Consider the following 15,062-nt stretch of genomic DNA (forward strand, 5'->3'; position numbering starts at 1 on the left):
TGAGACTGCACTCACTGGGACAGACTGCTCTCACTGCGAGAGCATGAGTCTTACCCTGCTTCACTCATGGATCACCTTCTTTCACGAAGGTTGTCCTCCCCCGTCTGCTCTCCCATTTCTCCCCTCTCAGGAGCCTCGGAGGAAGATACAGTGGGGCAACGGGACTGATTTATCAAGCTCGAGTGAACTCACACCAGCACAGGTCCCACTTGCCTCATTCTCCCATGCAGTGCCTCGATTCGCCAGTGTATTTCACACCTGGGGGTCAGCACCCCTCGTCTGCAGATGTGAGCCTGGTTTATGCCAGAGCGCTCACTGACAATTCAGCAACTAGTGGCATTATTCAGATGGGGACATCTCATCCCCTCAGAGTTTTCCAGAGGATGTTCAGCCTCATGATTCATGAGCGATTCCATTGGGCCTGTTTCACATGCAGCCCCTCCAATTTTGGCTCAAAGCCCATTACTCTCCCACGCTTGGCACCAGGGACTTATTCGCCTCAAGGTGACACACAGCTACTTCAGAGCTGTGGTACCTTGGAAGGCCCCTTGCCTATTTCAGACAGAGGTCCCACTGGTATTGACCCCCAGAAGGAAGGTGGTCATGACAGATGCCTCCAAGGTAGGGGAGCACTGCACAATGGCAGATTGGTGATGATAACGATTTTTCTAGCCTTAAAAACCTTCCTGCCAGCCATAAAAGGGCACCGTGCCCTGGTCGATTCAGACAACATGACGGTGGTCAAGTGGTTCAAATGATTTGGTCTGTCTTTGGGAGGGCAGAGACGGAAAACAACTTACACTGCCCAACATATTTCTTGAAGAATTGAGATGCTCTGGCCCACAAATAGCCCAGCGCTCACCTGTATACCTTCTCTGATTCCCCTGCTCCCTCAGGTCATCAGATGGGTCAGGGAAGTCAGGTGCTTATTCCTCTTGGTAGCCACTCTTTAGAGGAATCAGACACGGTTCCCCGATTTAATCCAGCTGCTATCAGCAGCTCCTTGGCCAATTCAATTGAGGAAGGACCTTCTCCCTCAAGTGAGAAGCATGATCTGGCATCCCCAGCCCAAGATGTGGAGCCTTCATGTTTAACCCCTAAACGGGAGTCTTTTCAACTCTCTGCGAGAGTGACTATCACCATTTTGGAGGCTAGAGCCCCATCTACAAGATGTCTCTACACCCTTAAGTGGTCATTCTTTTCTGACTGGTGGGCAGCATGGAACAAGGACCTGTCCTCTTTCAATTCAATTCAATTCAAGTTTATTTGTACAGTGCTTTTCATGATACAAATCATTGCAAAGCAACTTTACAGCAAATTGAGTTTCTACACTATTTAGTTTACTTATCAGTGGTGACTGTCAGTTTATGTACATATGGCAGAAATGTACGGAAAATCAATTAAAGACGTAATCAAACAGACGATGAACACTATTAACAGCAATTATTATTTGATGCAATCAAACTTATAGCAAAATGTGGTAGTTCTGTATGTTGTTTCAGTGGTGGCATCATCTGAGGTCATCTGAGGGGTTGGCATCATCTCTTCTCAGGTGTTCTGGATCCAGACTGAAACTTGTGTAAATCCTAGTTACCACTGGATGTCAATCCCAGCAGAAACAGAGAAACAAATAGAGACATAATTAGCGTAGCTGCTGTTCCAACCAAGCAAAATTGATTTGTTTAACCCAAACTAAAGAATAATAATAATGTGCATTTGATCAGCTATAACTGCAGTACATGATTACAATTAAATCTAGATTAAAGACACATCTGTCCTCTTGTGATGTGTCAGCCATGCTAACATTTCTGCAAGAACTGCTGGATAAGGGGGCTGTAACCCTTCCATGCTCAAAGTATATGTGGCAACCATCATGGCGAATTACATTCTCATGGCTGACCAGTCAATTGGAAAAAACGATCTTGTCATTAAGTTCATGAGTAGAGTTCGGAGACTGAATTTGCTTCGTCCTCATTCCTTGTGGACATGGGACTTATCCATAGTCCTTAGGGCCATACGAGGCCCTCCCTTTGAGTTACTTCAGTTGGCCAAATTATTTGTCCTATTGGAGTGAAGGCCCACTCCACCAAAGGAATGGCCTCCTACTGGGCTTGGTCCAGAGGAGTTTCTTTTGATGATATCTGTACGGCTGCTAGCTGGTCTTCACTGTCTACCTTCACCAGGTTTTATAACTTGGACATCCTTGCCCTTCAGGCACAGATTTTGTCTACCTAATTTACCTAATCACCTTGTATACGTGGAGAAGGTATTGCTATGTAGACTCCAGCCTGGTGGCTTGGGTCTCATAATTGGCTCATGTTTTTAGGAACCTAAATTACGGGCACTCTGGGACTGGGCTCGCAGAGTGGCTTGGTTCTGCACTTTCTTATAGCATGGCACTATTGTATGCATTTGCATTGTCTCAGACAATCAATAGGAACGTAATCAGTGAGTGATCTTGGGACAGGCACAATGCTTAGGTGCTGTGTGCTTCATTATGGATTAGAAGAGAGGGATAACATATGAGGTAAGGTGGCAAATAGGTAAATAAGTGTAGGTTTGCAATGTCTCTTTGTTTACTTGCAATAATAAACAGTGAGAGGCAGGCGGGACGATTAGTTGCCATGGGAAATAATAGAGGAATAAAATATAAAATGGAAATAAAAATACAATTCTTGGAGAAATCCGTCTCCTCCATGTTCTATATTTGCCGCCAATTCTCAAAATACCCCAGACAACGCAATGCAAGCCTCACCTTGATCTAATGATTGACAGGGTGGGGGCGTGATCGGCTTGGAATGCATTTTCAAATCTACATTGACTTAAACTACATTCATCACAAGTTATTTATTGAAAATATTTTTTTTCTTGACACTTTGTCTGAAAAATGTTATATGATGTTAACACAGACATTGATCAGTCTTATCAGATCTAGTGTCTCCTCCATGCATGTGCAAGGAGGACATACCGAAAGAAAATACTCTAGTATGCCACTCCTGTGAATCTAGACTCAAAACACAGAAACATTTTATGGGGGGTAGAAATTTACACATATAAATATTCATGCTTCAAATCCAGCCTCAAAAAGATACAGCACAGAGATTACAAGAAAGAAATCAAGTTCAGCTTGCAGAGTAACGAGACCCTAGAACAGCTGTTCCCAAACCTGGTCCTGGAGTTCCTCCAACAGCACACAATTGAATGTCTCTCTCATCTTACCCAACCATTTTAGGTTTCAAACTCCGTACTAATGAGCTGATGAGTTAAATTAGGTGTGTTTTATTAAAGAGACATAAAAAATGTGCAGAGTTGGGGGTACTCGAGGACCAGAAATGGAAACCACTGCCCTAGAGCAACTCTAGAGTCATTCACCTAGAGAAGTGAGATTTAAGCTGTAGCTACCAATAAATTGCAGAGATCTTATTCCGGCTGCAGAAGTGGTCACTCCTAGACAGAGTTCCCATATGGAGTAGCAGTGACTGACATAAAAGTGAACTAAATCACCCCTACCATCCTAATAGAGAGACAGAGGTCATGGATAAATACCTACAAATAATTTGTAGAACTAGTGAAAGAGTTTAAAGCATTTCCAAGTGGTCCAATAAGTTTAAAGGGTTCTCTTGGATGTCACATGCATTATGGAGTCAAGTGATCCATTATGGAGAGATTTAAGGGCATGATTTATGGAACGATATTACTGCTAGAACCCTGAAGAAACCCGGGTTGGAATTAAGTCAACTTCAGTTGCCAATGTTTAGAATTTCTGAAACAAAAAACGAGTCAGGGAGTCAGCTGTTTTATTCTTGGACCCTGGAATGTGTTTGGCTGCAATAAAGAATTGGCAGCCAAACACCTTTGAAAACTTTGACATTTGCCACACCGGTAAAACATAACACAGGAGGATGAGAACAGGAAGTTGAGAACTGAATCGGGCAATTGGGAGGAGACATTTGACTCCAGCTGTTTTTCACATGATTTTGACTTGGATGTGCTTTCTTCAGGTACTGCTGTGGTCATGGGGAAGCAGTGGATTTTACTGTAGGCATCTCTCCATAGGATGTTTACACTGCCATTTTAGCAACGGACGACTCGAATGGGGGTCAGTTCAGTTGTCAGGACAGGACCAGTTCTCAAACAATATTCTGGCTGTGCTTCAAATAGTAATGACTTGTCTGGGGCTTGAAAAGCCCAGCCCATTTTTTCTTCAGTCAGCCCTCAGCTGCCACGACACTATGATTTTTTTTTGTAGCAGAAGTGCCTTAATAGGTTTTGGTTTACCTAAGCAGCAATCAAAGATTGTTTGTACACTGGCTTCCATGGCTGAAGAGGTTTGATTCCATTGGGTTCAGTTGTGCTCTGGAAATAGAGCCCATTGCAGCTTTGCTGGTGTCCCCTGGCAAACCTCTGTGGTGTAATGAATGATGCCCTATTGTGCAATGCAGTTGCTTGGATTTTCTGCTGAAACAGGTATACTTTTCTGTCATCTACATAACTCATACAGAAAATATGATCTGTCAACTACTTCTTGGTATCACCAGTACGTTGAACCCAGCAAACATTAATCTCTTCATTCGCAGTTCCAGCACAGGGTTACTCTGGCAATAGGCCATGTGACCCATGAATTGGGTAACCTTACCACTAAGTTTCTTGTAGCCTGCAACCAAGTATGGTTTGCCCAAACACAACTGCTGGAGGACTGTAAGAAAACCTTGGGCACCTATTTGGGCCTAATGCTCCGAAACTGTTGAAAAAGAGAAAAGCTGGCCAAGGCCACTTGACACAGGTATAGCATACATTTTATTTTAGGATGGAAGTAGTTCAGGCTCGACATTGCTATGTGACATAGAAGCAACATTTCTGGCAGCATACTACACCACAGTCACAGCCCTCTCACAGACCTTGTTTTGTTAAAGATGATCAAGGCTTTTTTCCAACCTCATCGACATTCACCAGGAGGTCCACATCAAGGGGTCCAAACAGTTGGGTACTGAAAGAACAACTTAGCAGATGTCTGGATTTAGACAACTCTGAACATGGGGTGTACTCTATAATTACCATCAAGTGTATAGCATCAGTTCTGGCAGGCCACATTAGTCAAGCTCATATCAGCTGGTGCTCAGATGATCCATGTCTACCTATAGGAATATGACATCTTTTACATAATTATTTTTTAAGTTATCTTTTCAGTTATCCTTCAGCTGCTTTCATTGTGTTGATCAGAAACTAATTTCCCTTCCTCAATCCCCAGCTCCTTCTCTTGACAGTCATAATTTGGCCTCTGAAATTGCTTCCATAAATGTGACCCTGGACCACAAAACCAGTCATAGGTAGCACTGGTATATTTGTAGCAATAGCCAAAAATACATTGTATGGGTCAAAATTATATTATATTATACTTTTTTTTAATTCCAAAAATCATTAGGATATTAAGTAAATATCATGTTCCATGAAAATATTTAGTCAATTTCCTACAGTAAATATATCAAAACTTATTTTTTGATTAGTAATATGCATTGCTAAGGACTTCATTTAGACAACTTTAAAGACTTTTTTTTCACCCTCAGATTCCAGGTTTTCAAATAGTTGTATCTCGGCCAAATATTATCTTATCCTAACAAATCATTCATCAATAGAAAGATTATTTATTCAGTTTTTAGATGAAAAAATGACCCTTATGGCTGGTTCTGGGGTCCAGGGTCACATACAGTATGTATTACATATATAATTAACCCCTTCTCTTGCATGGATGGGTGAGGAGTTCTTACCCAGAACAGAACCATACCAACCAAATCAGTATGGCCATATAGACCATAACCAGACCAACTGTATGCTAATTATCCTGGACATAAATAGTCCTGACAGAACTAAAGTTGTCAGGGATGCAGTTTCTTCAGACCTGAGAGTCTCTCTCAGGAAATTATTTTACTGTTAGAGAAAGGTTCATTATTAAGAGGGATGCGTTTTATTCAACTTTTTTCGACTCAGTTCTGGATTTGACGTATCTGAATCGTTTTTCCTGAAGGTCCTGTTGTGCACAGTCAACATTCGGTAACACTTTATTTTAAGGTGTTCTTGTTACAAATATTACATGTACTTACTATTATAATAACAATTAATTATGCATAATTACATGCAAGTAACCCTAAGACAAACCCCAATCCTAACCCTAACCATGTAGTAAGTACATATAGTTAATTACATTTACTCAGTACTCAAATCTGTAATTACACTGCAACAAGGACACCTTAAAATAATGTGTAACCCAACATTATTCAGTTTGTGGGAAGAGGCGAATTGGTTTGTGTGTGTCGAACTGAAAGATGCATACTTTCATCACAGAAAGTTCTTTTTTTCTTATTCCATTAGATGAGTCAGTGTGTACCAGGCATAAATCAGATAATTGGTTACACTTCTTTAAAGGTGTACTTGTTACAGTGTAACTATACATTTAAGTACTGAGTAATATTTATTAACTACATGTACTTACTACATGGTTAGGGTTAGGATTAGGGTTTGGTTTAGTGTTACTTGAATGTAATTATGCATCATTTATTGCTATTGTAATAGTAAGTCCATGTAACGTGTAACAAGGACACATTAAAACAAAGGGTTGCCAGATAATTTATTGTCATGCTGTTTCACCAATTGATTGATGCTGTGAAAAGACAATTATTTGGTAACTTGCATCCTAATAACTGTTTAAATTTAAGTCTGTTTTTCACATGATGCTGATCATATCTTCATATCGTCATATCTTGGACATGGAATATAGCACATGAGTCATTTGGACTAGCCTTTATGATTATAAAAGGCTTATTTGGAAAGACATAAGGGTCAGTTATGACGATAACAGAATTAAGATTATTGGGTGAACTATTCCTTTAAAATGTATGAAACATACCGATATTTTAACCAGACTAACTAAGCATATTTTTCTGCTTTTGCAAATATTTTATGTGTTTCTTGGTTTAAATGTTTCGCCTGTGTGCAGGAAGAGTGCTCTGTCTACATTTTAGTGGAAAGCATCAAAATCCACACATCCGGGCTCTAATCATACATAATCGCTAATCAGAGCATTTCCTCCCTTTTTTCCTCCGGAAACATGTGCTTGATTTGGCACTGCGTATTTGGAGCGGCTGGCGTATGCAGAGGCGTATGAAATGAGTCTGCTGCATAATGCAAGTGATGAGGCTTTGGCTGCAGAAAGAGCCAGAGAAAGGGAGAATGAGTGAGCTCTAATGGAATGCAAATGACATCCAGCAGAGATGATAAGCAGGCAGAGGGTCAGCGGGACGAGTCTGTCCCAGTGCCTCTTACATCGCTTTAGAGTGTGACAGCCCTGAGCTCAGCAAAGTTCATGGAGAACAGGGCAATCAGAGAATAGACAGAAACATACAGAAAAGGGAAAATGTAATGGAGTAAGTGTTTTCCAGAATTAAGAGAAATAAATTACAAATAATAATAATTAGACTAAAACCGATGTTCAAATTCATCAAATTGATTACATGACGCTGTATATCTAATAAGATAAATGACATATATCAATATTTGCTGAGAAAAGTCCTCAAATTAAGATAATTCAAAGACATTATTCAATAAGATGAGTAAAACATGAAATAGACAAACACTTCCTGGTATTAAAGATGCATTCTGATGGGTCGTTCACACAGAATGTGTTTTATCTGTGATAATGTTGGTCTATGCACACATGCAGACAGATGTCTTTGGCCACTGCGTTGCCTCTTGCTGTTTTTCAGCATCTCAAGCCATGAATGTTGTATTTTAAAGCTATCGTGTCAAGAAATTCATCTTTGAAAAATGTGAAACCTGCTTTCTGTGCCATCCCATTGCACTGCGTCCCAGCTGTTTTTGTTACTGTGAGAAAAGATTCTGTGCTGCCTGCTCTCAGCAAGACTTGCAAAAACATGAGGGTGACATGTAGAGTCACCCTGCTTCAGTCACAAAACCAAAACAAATCTGTCTTTTCCTTCTTATTTCCTATGCATGCTGATGTTAGTCAATGATCACCTGATAGCATTCAGTTGTTCCACCTCAGACCCATAACAGAAAATGTATTACATTTGAAATTCAGTTTGGCTTATGTAATTCTATTTGGTCAATCATTGCATTAAATAGTGTTTTTTTTTATGTTGTTGGAAAAGTAACACTAAATCATAAATGTCATTTCTGTCCAGGGCAACATGACTCTCACCCTGCTCTGATCTCTCTTTTTATATTGCTTTTATATTCCATATTTCTATAATTTTTATATTCCATATCGCAAATACATCCATATGTCTTTTTTTTTTATATTCCCGGACTTGACCTAAATTCTCAGGAGGGTGAAATTATCTGTAGTTTGTAAGGATGCTGAAGCTGAATTAATTACACGAGTTAACAGTGTTTGATTCATTCATACGCTAATGTCTGCTGGCAAACCAAAGCCTCTGTGCAGGTTTGACAGTAACGTCTCTGCTCACCTCAGAAATGGGGCCAACTCGTCCAGAGAGAAAGAAATAGAGAGAGAGAAAGACAGAGAGGAAGGGAGGGCTTACGTCAGCAAACTGAGAAAATAAGATTCAGTCTTTTTTTGTTGGGCAGCAATATCTTACAGAAAGATGACTGGCTATTATTCCTATGATTATCATCCAACCATTATTATTATCTTTCAGAAACTATGATAATGAAGATGTTGATTGTTACATTTGCTGACAGTCGCTGATAAACATTTCAAGATTGTTCAGATTTAATTTTCCACTCGGAAACCCAAATTAGCGTGATATTTTAATGACGAAAAGACCTCTGCAAAACTAGCCATTCGATATTTTACTGATTTTTTTTTTAACTTGATACAAAGCAGAATGAAAGCTCAAGATTTACCCAAATGCTCAAGACTGAGCGGACCAAGCACACATCGATTGAGCATTAGTCTGAATATTAAGGTGTGTGTGTAGCCATGATGGTTAAACTACTGGATTTGTGTTCCAAATGCAATGATTCCATTTCATTGCGACTCCATTCTCCAAACAGTAGGCTGCAGAGAATCAGGCAGCAGAGGGCAGCAAACACAAGAAATGTTGTTATTAAAAAGCTATTTTTTGGGGCGACAATCTCTTCAAGCCTGCAGTGGCAACATCAAAGGCATAAACGCAATACTATTTTCTCCAGTAACATCCTAAGTATTTTATTTCACATTAAAGCCTCCCTTAACACCTCTACATATCTGAAACTCTGAAATTATTCCTGGATTTCAAAGCCATGCAATTGAAGGACATTACTGTCCGTGCAGTGTTGCTATAGTAACTCCAGGGCATGGAGTGTGTCAGGTAATGAATTGCTGATGAACAAGAAAGCAAACTTGAATTTGGAGACGGGGCTTACCAAATTTAGGATCCAGAGCTATTTATAATCTTTCCTAGCTGTGCTCCAACTCACGGCCATAAAGGTTAAGAAAAACGAAAGACAGAAAAGGTATCATTGTCTTTAGACAAAAAAAGTGTCATTTTCTGCTAAAATGAGAACATGTACAGTATGCACAAAATTTATTTGGCATAATCAACAATTTTGAGACACTTGAGGTTGGTTGATTGTCCTCACACGGGTGTCTATCAGCCCTCAGTTTGCAGTGAATTCACCGCCTCTGGTTTCTATAGTAACTGAACAATGTGTGGGGGAAAACGGGGAAAAAGACAATTTACCACATAATGGAAAAAACACTGAAACGTCGTGCATGTGCTTGAGATTTAAAATGTGGTCCTGAAGGCAAAGATTGGCTGGCAGAAGAATGACCGATTGTTCCAGCGAGAATGATGAACATTCAAATGCTGCTCAATACGTATAGTTATTTATTTATTGTGTCATATTGAGCGGTCCAGCGCAGTCCATTGACAGCCAATCCGCAGAAGTTATTACACGATCAGGTGAATTATGGATCCGTGGGTCAGAAGAATAACAGGATGGAGACGTATCGGTCATCTGGCGTCTTGTTGCCCGCAGTGCTTCTGAAGAGGCGGGTGAAATGTCTACAGGCCCCTAACCTCCCTCCGCCTCCTGAGAGAAGGGCCGCTTCATGGGTCATAGGCAGAGCAGCCCGAGGGACACTGCAGTTTTCCTTAGAAATCTCTGGTTTGAGGCTGCTAGCCATTCCTATTGAAGGTCTATTTTTAAGTGAATGAAAGCAAAAGACTTCAAAGGACTGCACAAGGAGGTGGCTTTTGATAGACATAATTAAAAAGTAGAAGCATTCTGAAGTACAGTGAGGAGCATCAGTAAAATGTGAGCCTGGAGCACAAAAGCAGTGTTAAGTCGCTGGGGGATATTTGTAGCAATAGCCAACAATACATTGTATGGGTCACAATTATACATTTCTCTTTTATGCCAAAAATCATTAGGATATTAAGTAAAGATCATGTTCCATTAAGATATTTTCTAAATTTCCTGCCGTAAATATATCAAAACCTAATTTCTGATTAGTCATATGCATTGCTAAGAACTTCATTTGAACAACTTTAAAGATGATTTTCTCAATATTTAGATTTTTTTTTTAACCCTCAGATTCCAGATTTTCAAATAGTTGTATCTCGGCCAAATATTGTCAGATCCTAACAAACCTGGAAAGCTTAATTATTCAGCTTTCAGGTGATGTATAAATCTCAATTTCGAAAAATGGACCCTTATGACTGGTTTTGTGGTCCAGGGTCACAAATGAGATGTTATAGTGGCTGTGTAAATTCAGCTCTCTTATGGAGGGTTAGTCAGTTACTTCAAGACAGATTTTTCAAAGAACTGATTTTTATATTTATCAAGTCATTCTTACATTTGTGAACTACATAAATCACAACATATGTCATTTTGATATTTCATGTACATCATGAGTGCTTTTGTTCATACCAGCTCTAACTTCAGCTTTGAGATTTTGGTAACACTTTACAATACAATGCTATTAGTTAACATGAACTAACAATGAGCAATATGTCTACAGCATTTATTAATCTTAGTTCATATTAATATAAACATGTACTAATAATTTTTTTTAAATCTAAAGTTGGATCTGTTAACATTAATGCACTGTGAATTAACATGAACATGAGTAACACTTTAGTTTAGGGACCAATTCTCACTATTAACTAGTTGCTTATTAGCAATTACTGGCATATTGGCTGTTCATTAGTGTTTCTAAAATCACATATTAATGCATTATTCTACATGACCATATTCTAGATCCCTTAATCCTTCCCAAATCTTAAACGTAACTACTACCATACTATTAATAAGCAGCAAATTAGGAGTTTACCCAATCACGCCATCATTATGCTGAAGAAACAGTGTAACATCTTCTTCACTGAGCTCAGACAGGTAATAAACAGGTCAGCCTGTGATATTTTCACCTAATACCTTTGTGATATAATGTCAGCCACTGATGGAATTGATCTTGAACATGGATTGCCACTATCATTATCATCAATACAAAAATAAATAAATAAAAAATGGTCACCACCATCATCATCATCGTCATCATCTTTTTTCAGGCTTGTTCATGCTCCTAAACAATCCATAACCTGATGGCAAAATGTATTATTGATTGCAAATATGGATATTACCCTCATTTAGGACTTGATCCATTAATAGCCCTTAAAAAGATTTTTCTTAGATTGTATGGGGGAGCATATTGATTTTTCTTTTGTTAAAATTGATTCACCTTGAGGTAATAAACAGTTTATGAGTGGTTGAGGATGGAAGGATACTTGAAAACAAAGAACAAAGGAATCCAATTTAGACTGGTTATAGTATCTCTTACAATCTTTATTCATTATGCCTCATCAACCTCAATAATTCAAATGTTATGGGAAGGTTTTTTCTTTAGGTTAGTTGAATAAAAATGATTGTTAGCAAATGAAAATATTGACTGATGTGCAATGATATTTGAGACTAAATGTTTAAAAAGAGAAATGTCATGGGTTGTTAATATTTATATTTTCACTTATGCAATTAATTTATTATTAAGGCACACCAAAATTGATTGATGCTATCAGAGTTCATCAGGCTTTTTTTGTAAATTCCAAACATACTGTGACAGGATTGAGTAATAGTATCTCTTACAATCTTTATTCATTATGCCTCAACAACCTCAATAATTCAAATGTTATGGGAAGGTTTTTTCTTTAGGTTAGTTGAATAAAAATGATTGTTAGCAAATGAAAATATTGACTGATGTGCAATGATATTTGAGACTAAATGTTTAAAAAGAGAAATGTCATGGGTTGTTAATATTTATATTTTCACTTATGAAGATAATAATGTGCAATTAATTTATTATTAAGGCACACCAAAATTGATTGATGCTATCAGAGTTCATCAGGCTTTTTTTGTAAATTCCAAACATACTGTGACAGGATTGAGTAATGTGGTTTTTAATCTTTGTGCAAAATGATTCATTTCTATAGGTGCTGTTCAAACCACATTTACATCTGAGGATAAAAGCCCATTTTTGTTGACCACTAATCAGAATTTCCTAAGAATGAGCATTAGATGTAGAATGAAAAACATTTGATTACTCTGAACTGGGTGGTGTTGACAGTGCCACATGCACACATTAATGCTCTAAATGATGTCCTGTAGCATGTGAGAATATCTCCAGCTGCCTTGCTATTCCAGGGATGAGACGTGACTTGTGTAAATTACCACAGTCTGAGAAATGTCTCTCATACGAACTCAATTACTTTCCATTCCATTCACAAATGCGGATGCAAAAGCCATCATACAGTCGTCATTGTGTTTTGACACGTGACAGTGTTGCTGCTCCACATCAAGGCTGTTCATATCCAAGTGCATCCAGTGCACAAGCCTCTTTTATGATGAAACAATACAGGGGTGAGCCGTGTTAAAATCTTTATGTTTAAGCACCCTTCTGTGTCTTATCCATAAAGGTGTCATGAAAATGGTGGCATCTTTGTTGTGGAAATGCAATAGCTGGCTGCCTCAAGAAATGGATTTCTGGTCTCTTGTCTGTTATCTTCAGAGTTCATCAGGCTTTTTTTGTAAATTCCAAACATACTGTGACAGGATTGAGTAATGTGGTTTTTAATCTTTGTGCAAAATGATTCATTTCTATAGGTGCTGTTCAAACCACATTTACATCTGAGGATAAAAGCCCATTTTTGTTGACCACTAATCAGAATTTCCTAAGAATGAGCATTAGATGTAGAATGAAAAACATTTGATTACTCTGAACTGGGTGGTGTTGACAGTGCCACATGCACACATTAATGCTCTAAATGATGTCCTGTAGCATGTGAGAATATCTCCAGCTGCCTTGCTATTCCAGGGATGAGACGTGACTTGTGTAAATTACCACAGTCTGAGAAATGTCTCTCATACGAACTCAATTACTTTCCATTCCATTCACAAATGCGGATGCAAAAGCCATCATACAGTCGTCATTGTGTTTTGACACGTGACAGTGTTGCTGCTCCACATCAAGGCTGTTCATACCCAAGTGCATCCAGTGCACAAGCCTCTTTTATGATGAAACAATACAGGGGTGAGCCGTGTTAAAATCTTTATGTTTAAGCACCCTTCTGTGTCTTATCCATAAAGGTGTCATGAAAATGGTGGCATCTTTGTTGTGGAAATGCAATAGCTGGCTGCCTCAAGAAATGGATTTCTGGTCTCTTGTCTGTTATCTCACACCATTTCACAGCAAAATCCATCAAATGGCGATGAACACACAACACTGAGCACAGGAAGAGTGCTCTGGTGACAGATACGCTTTCAGAGGCACTGAGGGGTATAGAGATTTATACCGAGACGTTTGCAGTCCTGTATGCTTTTATTGAAACGACAGCAGCCGTCAGGTGGAAATATCTAAAACAAATACAAGACAGAGGTTTATTAGGCTACATGTCTTATCCACCACTTAATGGATCATGACAGTCCTGCTTTTTAAACAATAACATGAACAATGAATTTAAAAAAATCTAGTTTTTAGTGCCGTGCTACATGATTGCTGAGATGTTCTGCTTGTTGTAGCATGCTACTATGCTCTTGTCAGTCAGTCATGTATATATAGTACCGCAAACAGTGCAGCAGGAGGTAAACACTGAAGGAAAAGCATGAAAAATAATATTATTTACCCTTCCAACTTCTGATGTTAAAAGTATCTCCTACTCATAAAATACTGTCTGACTATCTGAAAATCTGACAAATCAAGAAAGGGCTGCAACACCAGCAGTGGCAGAATTTCAGTAAAATTTATTTATGTATTTTGTAAAGATGGCATCGATATAATTTCAAGACGCTTCAATTAAAATCTTTCACATGCATTTTAAACAATGTCATGCCGATGATCACATTTGATTTGCACTTTAAAGCAGTCCTTCTTAAAATAAAACGATAAACAATTTACATTTTATTTAAATAAAAAATATGTACAATTTACATTAAGACTGTCATTGTAATGATCACATTTGATTTGCACTTTAAAGCAGTCCTTCTTAAAATAAAACGATAAACAATTTATATTTTATTTAAATAAAAAATATGTACAATTTACATTAAGACTGTCATTGTTACCATATTTGGATAGTGACCTATAAGATGATGCTCTGTTATGTAATGTAAAAATTTCAGCATGACATCTGGCTCTCATTAGACAAAAACGTGTCAAATGTATCGATTCTTTACATGTTTGTTATATTGTGAACGCTTGCTCATCTCTGCCGGCCCCTAGTTTCATCCCTTAAAGCAAGTCAATCTAGTATTAAACTGGTCTGTATTTGTTTATCCAAATCCTCATGGTATATGTTGTGTGTATATTCTAATCTCCAAGTGCCTCTTTCCTCGGCTGACACCCTCTCCTACTCAAGTGTGAAATGTTATTAATCTCTTGCAGATTCCATCCCACTAGACTAAGAGGATAATGTAACAAACTCAACCCCACCACAGTTAAACGCTCTCTGAAAGCGTCTCAGAAAAGCCTGTGGCATGTTATTAAGTTTGGCAAGAGGGCTGTTTGATTAACTTTGGATTATTTGAAGGTGTGAGCTGTCTCTTGTATTAACAAA

Source organism: Sinocyclocheilus grahami, unplaced genomic scaffold (genome assembly GCF_001515645.1).
Source record: "Sinocyclocheilus grahami isolate Dianchi unplaced genomic scaffold, SAMN03320097.WGS_v1.1 scaffold792.1, whole genome shotgun sequence".
Classification (NCBI taxonomy): domain Eukaryota; kingdom Metazoa; phylum Chordata; class Actinopteri; order Cypriniformes; family Cyprinidae; genus Sinocyclocheilus; species Sinocyclocheilus grahami.